This window comes from Xenopus laevis, chromosome 1L, assembly GCF_017654675.1.
Source record: "Xenopus laevis strain J_2021 chromosome 1L, Xenopus_laevis_v10.1, whole genome shotgun sequence".
Lineage (NCBI taxonomy): Eukaryota > Metazoa > Chordata > Amphibia > Anura > Pipidae > Xenopus > Xenopus laevis.
Genome location: NC_054371.1, coordinates 73,807,083 through 73,823,254, shown reverse-complemented (window position 1 = coordinate 73,823,254; position 16,172 = coordinate 73,807,083). Strand labels below are relative to the sequence as shown.

Below are 16,172 nucleotides of genomic sequence, written 5' to 3'. Positions count from 1 at the left end.
CTCAAAATGTTTAAAAATTGGATTATCTTCATCTTTATTGTTAATACCCCTTAGATGTTCACCCGCAATTGTCTTATAGTACGACCAACATATAAATCACCACATTGAGATTGCACAGCATAAACCCCATATTTTGTAAAGCAGGTTATAGTCTTTCTTATTATAAACTCCTTACAAAACGTCTGTACTTTTTTTAAATGCATACAAGTTAGAACAAAGCTTATCTTCAAAATTGCAAGGCCCTTAATTCTAATATGCTCTAAGTGTTTTACACCACACACACACACACATATTATAGTTGAGTCTCCTTTTGCAAATATAACAGCCTCTAAATGCCTCCTATAGCCTTTGATGAGTGTCTGGATTCTGGATGGCAGACCATTTGTCCATTCAAAATCTCTCCAGTTCAGTTAGATTTGATGGCTGCCGAGCATGGACAGCCTGCTTCAAATCATCCCATAGAGATTCCATGATATTCAAGTCGGGGGACTGTGACGGCCATTCCAGAATATTATACTTCTCCCTCTTCTCCCTGAAGTGTGTTTAGGGTCATTGTCTTGTTGGAATATCCAACCCCTGCATAACTTCAACTTTGTGATGATGCTGGACATTATCCTGAAGAATTTGCTGATATTGGGTTGAATTCATCCGACCCTTGACTTTAACAAGGGCCCCAGTCCGTGAACTTGCCACACAGTCCCACAGCATGATGGAACCTCCACTACATTTTACAGTAGGTAGCAGGTGTTTTTGTAAACCATGATACTGAACAATCTTTGTTTTCAGATCTGTTGAGAGTTGCTTTGAGGATCCCATGCTGTCACTCTTCAGAGGAGAGTCAAACAGAAGCACAACTTGCAATGGGCCACCTTAAATACCTTATCTCATGACTGGACACACCTGCCTATGAAGTTCAAGGTTTAACAAGATAATCCAACCAATTGTTGTCAGTTGTTGGTGTTGCCAGTAATCAGTATTGAGCAGTTACATGCATTCAAATTAGCAAAATTAAAAGGGTACCCAAACAGCCAGTTTTTCACATTTGATTTAATTTCATACAACTGAATACTGCTTCAGTAAAAATCTTTGTTCAGAAAACACCCCAGTATATATATATATATATATATATATATATATATATATATATATATAGTGAATAAAGTACCCCCTCTTGTAAAATATAAGGATATTATAAGTTACCGAGGAGTTTCATGACCATATTTTATACAGGTCATGGAACTCCAAGGTAACTTATAATATCCTCATATTTTACAACTGGGGGTACTTTATTAATTATAATACACAAATTTTAGTGAGTCATGTGACAGAAATTACATCACTACTCACCGTTTATAACTGATGACATCCCTACTCACCGTTTATAAGGATATAATTTACAAGATATTCATGGCTTTTGTGTATTATATATATATATATATATATATATATATATGTGTGTGTTTGTGTATATATATATATATATATATATATATATATATATATATATATATATATATATATATATATATATATATACAGTGTATATATACAAATACAAGAGTCCTCTGCACTCAACCCATTATCAATATATTTGAGACATTTTGTGCATACTGCTACTGAAAAATGCCTTACCCTTTAAACAAAACAGGGATTGTTTGTCCATATATTGCAATATATTTAAGATGGCCAACTACGTCAAAGTCATCCCATATCTGGCCAGTCCTATGCTCAATTTTCATCTGATTCATTAAGAATTCTATTGCTTCATTATACATTTTACAAAGGGACTAAGTTTTACCTGCAACTTACTCGCTGCTTTCAAAGTAAAACTCCCAAACTTGGCTGCGCTTTTATTAAACACCAGTGCGATCACCTGACTATAGCTGGGAAGGGTGGAGCTACAACAAGGAGCTGGTCACTGCTCCTGTATAACTTTGTTTGGGAGTTATATATATATATTTATATATATACAGTATATATATATATATATATATATATATATATATATATATATATATATATATATATATATATATATATATATATATATATATATATATATATATATATATATTTACGTATTTGTTTTGCTTATGCAATTCTTTTATGGTTGTACGTAATATATGCTTGTTTTATGCTAGCTTACTCATGTGCCTTTATTCTTCTTTATTTAAAAACACTGGCCAGCAACATAACAGGGCATGCCATTGGAAATACAATATATCATTTTATGAAACCTTGATCATACTGCACCAATTAAGCATCAACATTAAATAAAATGGAAATGCATTTAAAAAGGAGGAATTGCTGCTTGTAATGGTAAAGTTCCTTTCAGAGTCATAAACTAGAAGCATTTCTATGCAGACTGCATGCTATAGTGCTGTGCGCAAGATAGGAAAACAGCACAGCACAATTCATGTATATTTTATAAGGTTTCATGTACAAAGTATTCTTTGCTCGAGATTAAACCAATCTGGCTAACTGGGCTTTTTCCCCACTTGTAAAGTGATACTTATGTTTGCAGCAGTTAGATAGTATTTGATCATGACCATGAATATATGTTGCAGCATACTGCATTTCCTCTGTGACCCACTGCAACCCATTATTGCCTATAATTCAGCCACACACCTAATTAAATAAGATTGCACTCCCAGTCTGCAATGTCCTGTTTGTTTGACATTATGCTTATTATTTCATTCAGTTCAAGTTAACAGAAGGATTCGGTAATAGTGATGGGCGAATAAATTCGCCAGGCACGAAAATGCAGCGAATTTCTACGTTTCGCCACCAGCGAATAAATTTAGAAAACTGTGGGAAAATTCGCCGGTAAAAAATCCGCCACAAAAGAAAAAATACGTGTCAGAATAAAATTGTCGCTCGTCAAAATTATTCGGACGCCCATTGACTTTAATGCATTTGGACAAAATAGTTGCGACTTCAATGAGAACAGATTCACCCATTACTATTTGGGAAGATTCAGAATTCAAACAAACTCAGTAATTTTAGATCCACGCAAAATAAGTCCAGCTTCAAGTTTTGGATAGGGATTGGTATGGGCATAAAAAAAGAGTTCCACAACACACAGCACTACTTTATAAATGCAACCTGTTAGTTTAGGCTGTTTTTTCAGAAAATTCTGCATAAAACTAAGGGAGGAAGCCACTTCAGACTCACTGGGGCTCATTTATCAACACTGGGCAAATTTGCTCATGGGCAGTTGCCTATAGCAACCTATCAGGGATCAGCTTTTTAAAGCCAGCTGCAAGTAGAACAATGAATGCAGAAATTTGATTGGTTGCCATGGGTTACTGCCCATGGGCAAATTTGCCCAGTGTTGATAAATGACCCCCACTGTTTATAATCTACATTGCCTATCATTAAGGGTAGGATCACACAAAATGCACCAGGCTATAATTTCAAATATATGTTTCAGTGTTGGGCCAACTTAGGTAGAGTGTGCTCATTTTGCGTGCATGTGAGTCAGTGTGCGCTCCATCAGTGACGCACAGGTGGAGGGTGTTGCAAGGAATGCCGCATAGGAGCACAAGCAGGCGGCAACTGCAAAATATGCGATAGGCGGCCAGAAGAGATACTTGCCTAACACCCCCACCATGTTGCAACCTAGGCCTCTTCTGCCTACCTCTAGTTCTGGCCCTGATTTGTTTTTCAGAAAACCCAATTTTCTCCTTTAAACAAATGGTGTAAAGGAGAAGGAAAACTGTTAGCACTTGGGGGTGCCAAATGTTAGGTGCCCCCAAGTGATTGTATTGACTTACCTGAAACCCTGGAGCGGTGCTCCTATCAGCAGAAAACTACGCAATCTTCTTCAAGCTTCTTTCTTCAAATTTCCCTGAGCAAATGCATTCGCAGTAGAAACGAAAAATGGGACTTTTTAGTTAACATTCGGCTGTTTGTTCTACTGCGCTTGCGTAACCGTGCGAAGAAAGAAGAAGCAGGAAGAAGATCTCTCCTTGGTGCTCACTGGTATAACCCTGGCACGGTGCAGTTTTCTGCCGATAGGAGCACTGGCCCGGGGTTTCAGGTAAGTCAATACAATCACTTGGGAGTGCCTAACATTTGGCACCCCAAGTGCAAACAGAATATCCTTCTCCTTTAATAAAAATAATTTCTGGAACCTCATTTGTCTCTATTTACAGTAGAATGGGAATCAGCTGCAAATTAATTGGACAAAATGGAGATTTGTAAACAAACAATAGAACAACATTTTGTCAATGTGATAAATGCATAAATAGTGGTGCAGAGTTTAGCATTAGTGATGGGCGAATTTGCGCGAAACGGTGCCGGCGTCTCGTTTTTGACACCGGCGCCCGTTTTTTTGACACCGGCGCCCGTTATAGACGCCGGTGCCCGTTTTTCGCCGCCAGCAAATAAATTCGCGAAAACGCCCGCGAAAATTCAAAAAACGTGCCCCTGCGTCCTTTTTTCGAATTCGCGGCTGCCGAATAAATTCGCCCATCACTATTTAGCATTAATGGTTTTTTTGTGCTGGGGTGTTTGGATTGATTCTTGCTAGTGATGAGCAAATATTTTCACCAGGCATGGATTTGCAGCAAATTCTGCATTTCGGCATCTGCAATTATTTTTGTGGAACTGTGGCTGAAATCTGTTGAGAAAAATTTTGCGGCAACAAAAAGTCGCTCATTTACTTTAATGCATTTAGAAAAAAGTCACAGAGACAAAATTGTTGCCACAAGAAAAATGGCCATTGCCTTTAATGCATTTGGAGTGAGAAGTTTTTGGCAAAGCAAAACTGGACAGATTTGCTCATCACTAATTCTGGCCAAGGCAATATCTCAGACAGGGAAGATATGAACAATCTAAGCTTTTTCCATTCCTGACCAATTTACTGTGATGGTGATTTCTTTTATCTATAGTGATGGGCGAATTTGGGGCGTTTCGCCAAAAAATTTGTGAATTTCCAGCGAAATTTGCGTAACAATAAAAAATTCATGTCAGTTTCGCGAATTTATTCGCCGGCGGCGAATCTCGGAATTCGCCTCAAATTCGCGCCTGCCAAATAAATTTGCCCATCACTATTTATCTATGCTTTCATAGGATGTGAATCTACGTAAAGATATCCATAAACTAATATCATAAGAAAGTTGTTTTTGTAATTCCCTTTGAAAAAAAATGTGCAGCGTTTTACTTACCTTAATTATCTACTCACGTGTTAATTGAATATTGCTGCGCTCCACATGCCGTATATGAGCAATCATTTTCTTGTACAAAGCTTTCCTATGTTCTTTTCTTAATTGTGAAAACTAAGACTGTGGTTTAAAAATAAAGTTTCTTTGTTTCAGTCTCAGTTCAAGCTTCGCACAACCTTGAGTAAATCCATGATTCATTGAACAGTGCATGATTCATTAGTATTAATTTCAAACTTTTCTTAGAATATGAATTGTCATGTGTATATATTACTGTGAATGTTCTCTTATTTAATTCTCTCTTCTTTTGTTTGACCTCTATTGTATTAATAAATTATCCTCCACTATAATCAAGGGAAATTGTACTCATACATTTTTTTTTCTTTTTTGTTTGTTTGGGTTTATTGCAATGATGTCCTGTTCTAGTTATTATCCTGCCTGTTACATATTTAATGATATCAATGAACACTTACAGGAAACATAAGACAATGGTATCCTGATTTCTTTTCCAATACAGTGGAGCTAGGCCCAGTCTTACATGCTTCTCACCCTTCCATTCTATGTCTCAGATGAATGTGGTCAGACAGTCCTGAACCCGATCGACATTTGTTTAACACCTGAAATTCAGGCAGCTAAAGCTATTGCATTTAAAAATCAATTTGTCCAGAAGAAGTGTATAAAACCATGGGAGCACATATTGTATTAAATCATAGTAATGGAGATTTACAGCAAGGCACAGAGTTGAAATCTGATATTCTCAAAAAATGTTTTGTGTCATTCTTAAGCTATTTGGGATAGGAAGGATTGACCATGAGAAATAGAACTGCAGCTTAAAATACAATATATTCTCATACTCGGCAACTTATTGATAATGAGAACATAAACAATGTCAGGGATAAAACTCCCAAATGGTTACAAGGAAAGGATATGCTGAAAACATATAAACCATGATTTCCTTTGATACAACATTTTTCAATTGCAAATTCTTGAAATGTTACTGAAAACTGTTAAGTTACTGGAATGGTAGTCTTCATGTTTCTTCCCATTTGTGTAAGACCTGAAAGGAACATGTGTGTGTGTGAATGTTTAGCAAGACTTGCAGAAATCCTTTCCTCCCAGTACAGATAAGTTCTCATTGTGCTTACTATTCTGAATGAATGATGGATATTTAATTGCACTCTATGGGTTTTTTTTTCAAAAGATAATATACCTTGTACTGAAAAGTTATGATCTTCCATGTAGTGTACTGTACAAAGTACAATAGCTTATTGTGTGTGCAGAGCATGACTCTTCTACTATTTTACATTTTTAACAGACTTGATAAGAATAGTCATACTGTATGTTAAAGCAAAGAGAAAATAGTCAGAAAGCATTAGAAATATAGAAATTTTCAGCAGCCTTTTAAGGATTATTATTGTGCTGATTCAGTTAATTTAAGATGTATAGTGATGGGAGAATATATTCGCCAGGCGCAAATTTTCTTTGAATTCCTGCTATTCACGAAATCGCCGAGAAAATTCACCAGCGCAAATTAGTTAGCGTAAAAAATAAAATGGATGCCGGCGAAGATGCCGGCGCCCATCACTAATGCTGATATTATATAAAAAATAATTGCCAATGTTCATTATAGGAAATTATACTTTATTAAACATCAACAACCCACACTGAAATAGTAGGAATCTAAGAAGACTATATTACAGTTAGGTGGGTTTATATATAGTGGGGGGCTACCTTAATGCTTGCCACAGCATTGGGGATTCTCAATCATTTTAGCATCTGACATAAAAATCACGTATGATGTAAGGATAAATCTTTATCAACATGTAACAGGGATAATCTCTCTGTGCAGGAGGTATAACTGCTAATTCCTCTTATATTTGGCAAGATAATGCTAAGATGTAGGTAGTGGGTTGAAGGGATGGACAACCGCGCTTATAAGTGACAGGGGTTTAAAGCTGCACCGTTAAAATATAGTGGATCCACAGGTCCACTGGTATATGACAGAAAATTGAGCAATAGACAATGCGCTGTTGGATTGATTCACTTAAATACCTAAATTAGAAAAAGAAAAAATCCCGATAGTGTATTATCCTTGTATTCAAGGGTAGCTTCCACTACATGAATTACTCACATATGATTGTCAGATTTTGCGCATTGGAGTTCCTAGCGGCTGTGTCTTTAGATTGGTCGGTTCCAGCCGCTAGGAACTCCAATGCGCAAAATCTGACAATCATATGTGAGTAATTCATGTAGTGGAAGCTACCCTTGAATACAAGGATAATACACTATCTGGATTTTTTCTTTTTCTACTTTAGGTATTTAAGTGAATCAATCCAACAGTGCACTGTCTCTTGCTCAATGCTAAGATGTATTTGTTCTGACCACACAAAGTCTGTCAGCAAAACTCTGTGATATTCATTGATGAGAATCTAAGTAACACTATTGATTGACTGCAGCATGCTAAATATTGTTGTCAGAACAATTAATTTGACTACCAAATGACTTGCTTAGTATATTCACAGTTACATGACATCCCTGCTCAGCGGTCTTTCCATAATTTGGATCACCATACCTTAAGTCTGGTAAAAACATTTAAACATTTAGGGACAGATTTATCAAAGGTCGAATTTCGAAGTGAAATATACTTCGAAATTCGACCATCGAATGGCTATACATCGACTTCGATTATCGAAGTCAAAGTTTTTTTTACCAAATTTGACCGTTTTGCGGTCGAAGTAAAATCGTTTGATCGAACGATTACAAAAACGACTACAAAAAACGTAGAAAAATGAATTAGAAGGTCCCCATAGGCTAACATAGCACTTCGGCAGGTTTAATTTGGCGAAGTATTGAAGTCAAAGTTTTTTTAAAGAGACAGTACTTCGATTATCGAATATCTTAATATTCAAACTATTTAACTTCGAATCTAATTCAAAGTAAATTCGAAGTCGTGGTATCCTATTAGATGGTCGATGTATCCAAAAACGTACTTAGAATTTCAAATTTTTTTACTTCAAAAATTCCCTCGAATTCACTTCGACCCTTGATAAATCTGCTCCTAAATAGATTCCAGTGAAACCTCAGTTTTACATCTCCTGATTTAAAGTTGCCCCTAATTTTACATTTGTGTGGCCACTTATATTTTAAGCATAATACATTTATCAGATTTCCCATTTTCCCAAATTTTACACAATTTTTTCTGGTCTCCTGAAAAACATAACATGTCATTATATCTGTTATTATATCTTAGTTGGTATCAGCTACAAGGTACTGTTTTATTATTACAAAGAAAAAGTAAATAAGTTTTTGAATGTGAATTATTAGCTTTGTGGATAACAGGCTTCCAGATAACTAATCCCATACCTTTAGGGTCAGGGTGTAAATCATAAGTAATAATCCACTACTGAAAGAAGGAAATATGGGGTGATAAAGGTAACAATATAGAAAATATAATAACACATTGTATCTAAATTGTAGCTTTGTTGCTTTGTTACATGGTTGCATATAGGGTGGAAATCCTGCTTGTTATAGCTAGAATATGCTGTGTTTGATTAGATGTGGTTTGTTATAATATGTATGAGGTGTTGCACTATAGAGAGTTAATATTTGTAGTGTGTCTGTGTAACCATTTTTAAACCAGGTGGAAGTTGGTTGCTGGCAGCTTCTGATGAAGTGGCGGGGAGCCATGAAACGCGTCAAGCGGGCAGCCAGAATGGAGGTGTTGCTGCTGTAATTGGGTTTTAAATGACTACCAAATAAAATCTCTAAGTTTTTAACTTTTACACTGGCATCTTCGGTGCTCCATTAATTTACTTTGTCTTGGATGCATACTTGGACGCATGGGATAGCGGTGGAATGTGCAGCACGCAGAGCCAGCAGTTTGGTAAGTGAACCCACTAAATATTTTTGTGCAGGACTTTAGGGTCAGGGCACACGCTCAGATTCAGGTAGATTAGTCGCCCGGTGACAAAACTCCTCTTCTTCGGGGTGACTAATCTCCCCGAACTGCCTCCCGCTGGCTAGAATGTAAATCAAAGGCAGGATGGCACTTGGAGCACTTCGTTTTCCAAAGTCGTCCGAAGTTTCCTTGTGAGGCAACTTCGGAAACAAAGCGATCCCGCCTGCAATTTACATTCTAGCTGGCGGGAGGCAGTTCGGGGAGATTAGTCGCCCCGAAGAAGAGGAGTTTTGTCACCGGGCGACTAATCTACCTGAATCTGAGCGTGTGCCCTGACCCTAAAGTCCTGCACAAAAATATTTAATGGGTGCACTTACCGAGCTGCTGAGCGTGTGCCCTGACCCTTATTGTAATGGCAATGTAATGTTTTGTAATATTTTTAGACATTCCAATATTAACCAGATCAGGCTAAGTGAGATGAATATATTAACATGAAAATGTAGGTAAAGTATTGAATGTAATATGAATGAAACTAACGTGGAAGCCAATGGCACTAATTCTAAAATAATAAATCATTTTTTAAAGTGGTGTGGTTGTTTTATATGAATATTCTGTTTACACTGCTGCTAAAGTGGCCCATACCGAGTACTAAAAATACTGTGGCCACTGATCCACCCTTGTCTTTTTATTGTTTTGAAGACCCTTGACACAACTGATTAAAGGAAAGTTAATGTGTATCACTTTTATTGTTCCAGAGAAGATGTCAAGTATTATGTACAACTGAATGCATTGACTGTATAACTGTCATGTGAATGCAATCAGGGGTTACACCCTTCTGATAAAAGTTCTATTATTATTATTAATTTGTTTTTCATTCTTCTTTCTGTATATTGTCTTTGCCTTATCTTTCTGAAAAAAAAGAAAACCAAGTAAAGAATATGTAAAAAAAAAAAAAATACTGTGGACAAGTATGTAATAAAGAAGATACTTAACACCCTGCTGGAAGGAATAAAGGCCACTGTTTTATTAAATAATATTATAACCAAAACATTACACGTGTCAGCTGCTGAACAAGTCAGCAGGCACAAAGTGGGAACCCCTGGAAACCAGGAGTCTCCTGCCACAAAGGGGACAAGCTGAAGTCCGCCTCTTAACTAAAGTGGTGGGTGGGAGGAAAACTGCCTTCCCTAGACTCGTCTGTGACCAAGTGAAGTGGAGGAGTATTGTGAGCAAGAATTGCTGATTGCCTGTCTACGGGTAGCCAATAAGAACTAGAGCAAGATACGTAACCAAAATCTGCAGGTTTGGTCCCAGCAGGCATGGCTCACTCCCATCCAGCAGGGTATGGGTGTTGGGTGAGCATTTGACTGCTGCCAATAAGGGACTCAGAAGCTACTCAAAACAATCATCTATTTGGCAGAATGCATTTCCATATCACTGATATCTTTTTCTGCTCAAAACAATATTTTTGTTTAAAGCATGAGTAGCACCATTGGCTCCCTAATAGGACAACTGGATTGACTAGTATAACCAAACAGTGGTTAGTTGGCAAAGGGAGACTTCTGATCCTTTGAAAACACTGTGTGTGTTAAATAATGCACAAATGGGTTACTAGATCTACCTGCCTTGCAGCAAATTTAACAAAATATTACCAATATACTTACATAGTAAGTTAGGTTGAAATAATGTAGTCAGACTGACGACCGTAGCTTTCATTTGTATGAATGTTAGATAAACTGTGCAATCTTCAACACAGCGTTTTTTTGTGAATAAGCCATATGCTACCAATCTGAGAAAGCAGTATTCCTATGTAATCTAATGTCTACTCTTATGGCAATTTTAAAACACATATTATTTTGGTGAAAAATGTATGTTTTAAGTGAGAGAAACCCTTTATCCAAATTTGTTTTAAACAGTTAGCTGTCTTATTTACACGTTTTAAAGTGGAAGAATCATCCCTTATGCTAAACATAGCTTTTGGTTATAAATGTAAAAAAGGGCTCACTGGAAATTTGGGTTTTTAGTCTTCAGTGCTCTGAAATGTGCTCATTTCCCCAGCACACCCTGCCACACTAAAATGTATTAAATAGTCAATATCCAAGCTGCAGTAATTCCCTATAGCCTTCAGTTATGGCTTGTTGCTGAAGCTCAACAACACATGAAGGCTTGCAGGCTGCATTATTTTGTAAAAAAACAGCGCCCACATGTGGGTTAGACACTGAAAATAAACACATGCCAATTTATATGATACTATGCATGTCAGCAACTGAGAAGTATGCCTGGTGAATAAGATTTGCTAAGAGAAAAAGCACAAATGCCCTGCCTTTTAAAGTAAAGCTTGGCTTTCTGAAGCCACTGAATGATTGTCTTGAATTTTTATTTTAAGAAAAAACAATGAATGTTTCTTCAGGTAATTTTTAGAATGTAATTTCATTTTAGTGGCCCACGTTTGACCACCAGCTCTAACAGTCAGTTAGTCAGTACGTTTTTTAAAGGTGCCATCCTACTGAAAAGTATAGAGTTTCGATGTACACTGGTGTGACAACTGCCCACCAAACTTACTGTTATTATAGGGGAATTTTAAGTTAGGGAAAGGAAGGAGAGATACTGTGGACCCAGGGTCCCAGTACCCCCCCCCCCCCACACACACACATACACCATTAAGCCCAAGGCACATAATGCTTCTACCTACCCCTAATTCTGATGCCATGGGCAACACCACTGGTAATAAATGATGATGATGATGATATGTATCTCCAAAGTTGGTAAACACAACCCTATTCCAGTTCCCACTGACTCAAGGTAGCACACATAAGCCAGTTCAACTTGATATCCAATAAATTGGTCTTTAAACCAAATACAAGGATAATGGATAACAGCTGTGTCAGGGCCAGAACTTGGGGAAGGCTGAAGAGTCATGTGCCTTGGGCTCAATGGTGTGTGTGTGGTTGGGGTGCTGGGACCCTATGCACACAGTTCCTCTCCTTCTATTTCTCTAACTTCAATTCTCCTATAACAGTGGGTGGGGAGATGGATGAGAAAGAGAGGACTTGCTGGGAGCAATATGAGGGCAGGGCTTGCCTTGCCTGACACTGGGGGTTGTACACTACATGACTGCCTTTCTATTGCTATGCTCGTTCAGGGCAACATATTGTATTTAAGAGAGGGGTATACACTATTTATACTTAGACCTGACCAATAAATTTAATCTCACAATATCGCTATAGCTTATTTGAGGAACAACACAAAACATTGCAAGCCGTATTCACATGAGAGTGTACTACCATACTGCTTTGGGAACCCGATGCATTCATTAGTTGATACAGCCAATATGCATTCTAACCTGAATATAAAGAGCTACTTCTTAAATGAACATATTTGATATTTTCATATAACAAATTTCAGAAATGATTACAACATATCACAATACCAGCTACAGCCATTCATTTGGAAGAAAAATAAAGCAGCTTAGCTACAAGTAAACCATATAAGTGATACAGTGGCTCTGCACAATCAAGCAGCACCAAGTGATTTACTGTTACGGTAAGTGAAATGACATTGTTCAATAAATATATCTGCATCCACTTTTAATGACACACTGTTAAGATCCGTGATCATAACCTTTTCTGTAGCATAAGACTAATCCGGCTATTTAACTCCAATGCAAAACATTTGACTGACACTCTTATGTGAATTTATAATAAGTGTTCTCAGTTGTCTGTCTGTAATCTACATTAAGTGACCTCCCCAGGATTTATTTAAAGCCATTTTATTAAATCAGCCTCCAGCGATTTAGAACAGAGATGCGTAGTATCCTAATTTTTATTAATGATAAAATAATTTTGGAAACGTACCCATGCAATGCCTTAGAGGCTGATATAAAACCAAGGCAATAAACTGATTTGATAGTCCTGTATATTAAATCAGATGAGCAGCAAGCAAGTCCCCCCCACCCCCTCCTTGCTGATTAGTACAACAGATTGCGAGTGAATGTAAAACCTGTGACCTTCTTATTGCTGCCTCTCACTTCAGTAAATGCACATGGTTTGATTTGACTGACATGATCACCTAAAAAAGAGATGAACTACAGAAACTTGTCAGATTTTCCATCAGGCATTTTATAGCACCATTGATTGAAGGTGTCAGGAGGGGGCTGTGGGATACACGGCTGCCTGACTAGAACGCAGCTGGTGCATAGAATGAAGTGCCCCAACTGTATAGTGACAGATTTTGCAAATCCTTCAGGAGTCGCTAATAAATCATTGTAGATTGAGAGGAATGCAGCTGATCTCTGAATTAGCTTCTATTGGAAAGGATCCATGAGTTACATCCCACAATCTCGATGACATCACAGCAGCTCTTGGTCCTTGAGAGCCCTGATGTTGATCAGCTGAAGGAATTGGCTGCTTCTGCCAATCATAATACTGCTAGATGCCGCTCTACTTCTGGTGATAAGAGAGAAAGGAAAAGGCACGGGCAGCAGCAGCAGCAGCAGCAGTGGGGAAAAATGACTTTAGCTTTACACAAAGCCTAGCAAGGAGAGAAGAAGCAAGCAGCTGGTGTGGGTGAGATTAAATAGTTCTCACTGCATTTCTGCCGGTCTCTTAGTGCTCCCTGGTGTTATTCTGGTGTCCAAGCTAGAAAGTGCATTATAACCATGCACTAAACGTGTGAATCATTCCAGCTGGCTGAATGTTTAAGAAATTCAGGCTGAGTGTGTGCGAGAGAACGTAACAGAAAGGGCTTGGCTGTGAGAGAGTTCAGCAGCTTTGCCTACTGATGCTGAGAACTGATAGGTAGCACTAATTCTCTGAAATCCGGGACAACAGAGCTCTGCTTCAGAGAACCTACCCTGCAGTCAAGTCAAGCAAGAACCATCCAGGTAAGACACACTTTCAAAAGTACCCAAATGAATAATGAAGTCATGTCTTATACTGTAGGTTTACAGCAAACGTGCATGCTTCAGTCCTGAATCAAGAAGTCTTTTCGAGTTATGTGAGTAACAAACTCTTATGAATGGATGGAAAAGCCTATTAAATAATAGTAATGTAATAATTACAGCAAACCAAGCACAATATAGGGAAACATTGAGCAATAATTCTTTGGAAAGCAGCATAAACTCCACCTTTTGTTTGAAGCTGCTCATCCCATCATTTGAGCTCTGTCTCACTATTATAACTGAATTCTGCATGCTTGGCCATTGATAATGATGGAACAGCAAACTGTAAATGTTTTGATGCCGATGGTTTGCTAGTGGTTTTCCCTTTTGGACGCCTACTAGCTCATTCCTTCTAATTTCAAGGAACTTAATGAAGAATAATTACAAGCCATTTTACAGCAATTGCTCACAGGAATCCTTATCCAGCAGATCTGTGCATTGGTTATTTCATTCATTTATTGATCCAGTTTTTTTCATTAGAGATGGTCCTGTGATAAAGACAGATTGTTTGCTTAGCAATTTTTCTTTTATATTGCTATTTGGCAATTGCTCTTTACAGTATTGATTCGCAGTTTATATTTACATGCCACGCTGTTACAGTTTTGTGTTTGAAATGAGTCAATACGTCGATTTTTAAGAGATGCTATGAACAACACAGACACAGAAACCTAAAAGTTCCATCAAGTGAGATATTTATCATACTTGCTTCAAGCAAGAAACTTATGTGAGGTCCCAAAATGGCATTTTGCTAAATTTTTGATATTATATGGAAGGTGAAACATTGCCTAAGAATGTTCCATGTTCCAAAGTGAAACATTGCCAGAAAGCGTCCAGTATTGTAGTCTTTGCTCTAATATATAGATATAATTTGAAATAGTATGTGTTATGTATACCATGATAAACAAGGCCTTGCAGTGTCTTCATATAATCTAAAAGCTGTATTCCCCATTTTTTACTTTTGTAAAAACTCAATAAATTACTATTTGTCTGTCTAACAAGTATCTGCAAAGGAGTAAGGTGAAGTTGATGCAGTTTCTATGTTGCTCCATATATGCATTGGAGAGGCTAGTCCTTAGTAATGTCAAATAAATGATCGGAATTGTGCCTAGCACATAACAGTATTCTGACGAATAAACAGTTTATGCAAATTGCCATGATCTCCCCAACCCACCAGATAATCCAAACTGGTTGTAAAGTCTGTGCAGGAAGCAAAGAAAGTAATTCATTTATGTTTCTCCATTCTACATTTCTCTCTGAGGATGGGAAGGGTATGGCCACAAGTGTTAATTTATCTTAACACCACCATACATTTTTATATACACAGGTATGGGTGCAATTATCTGAAAACCGGTTATTCAGAAAACTCTGAATTATGGGAAGGCCCTCTCCCATAGACTCCATTTTAAGCAAATAATTCAAATATTTTAACATTCTTTCCTTTTATCTGTAATAATAAAAAAGTACCTTGTACTTGATCTTAGCTAAAATATAATTACTCCTTATTATTCCATCACAATCCTATTGGGTCTAATTAATGTTTAAAGGATTTCTTAGCAGACCTCAGATATTGAGATCCAAATTACAGAAACATCCCTTATCTGGAAAACCCAGGTCCGAGCATTTTGAATATCAGATGTTATATGTAAAAAATACATTAAAAGGAGGTCCAAGAACACTAATATGCCCAACTATTCCCCCAAATTAGCAACGTGTGCCTGTGCTAGTTGCACTTAGCACATCATGTTTAAGACATAGCACACAGCATGGTGTAAATAAGACCTATAATTAATATCTGCTTAAATCAGGTGTTAGAAGAAGGCTCTTCTTGTGCATTGTGCTTATAAGCCATCATTCTGGTACCTAGTGGATAGTAAACAAGCCAAGAGTGCCAAGTTGATGGCCATGTATATCTTTATACAAAGATATGTGTACTTGTATCATGCACATGGTTGTGCCGGATAGCATCAGATTTGTGCAATTTTTTTTGGAGCAATAGTAAGTAGGCTCACAAAGACAAATAACAGCAGTTTACTACCACTTATTAAATTTAATTAAACTCTGTTCAGTGCTCATAAAGCATCATGGTGGACCTCCTTTTCTTTTGCTTTGAAATGTCAACCTCTATAGACACTTACACCATACTGTTACAAGTACTTCACATTTATCAACT

At 37.3% G+C, this 16,172-nt stretch overlaps 1 protein-coding gene across 4 annotated transcripts in view; it reads left to right on the top strand.

Moving 5' to 3' along the window:
• The first annotated feature begins 13,425 nt into the window (after positions 1–13,425).
• Positions 13,426–16,172, top strand: part of ndst4.L (N-deacetylase/N-sulfotransferase (heparan glucosaminyl) 4 L homeolog) — a 152,747-nt gene continuing 150,000 nt past the window's right edge. For all 4 annotated transcript variants that reach the window (XR_005967009.1, XR_005967005.1, XM_041590435.1 and 1 more), the window contains exon 1: positions 13,426–13,945. The gene's annotated coding sequence lies outside the window, so the exon portion shown is untranslated. The remainder of the gene's footprint in view (positions 13,946–16,172) is intronic.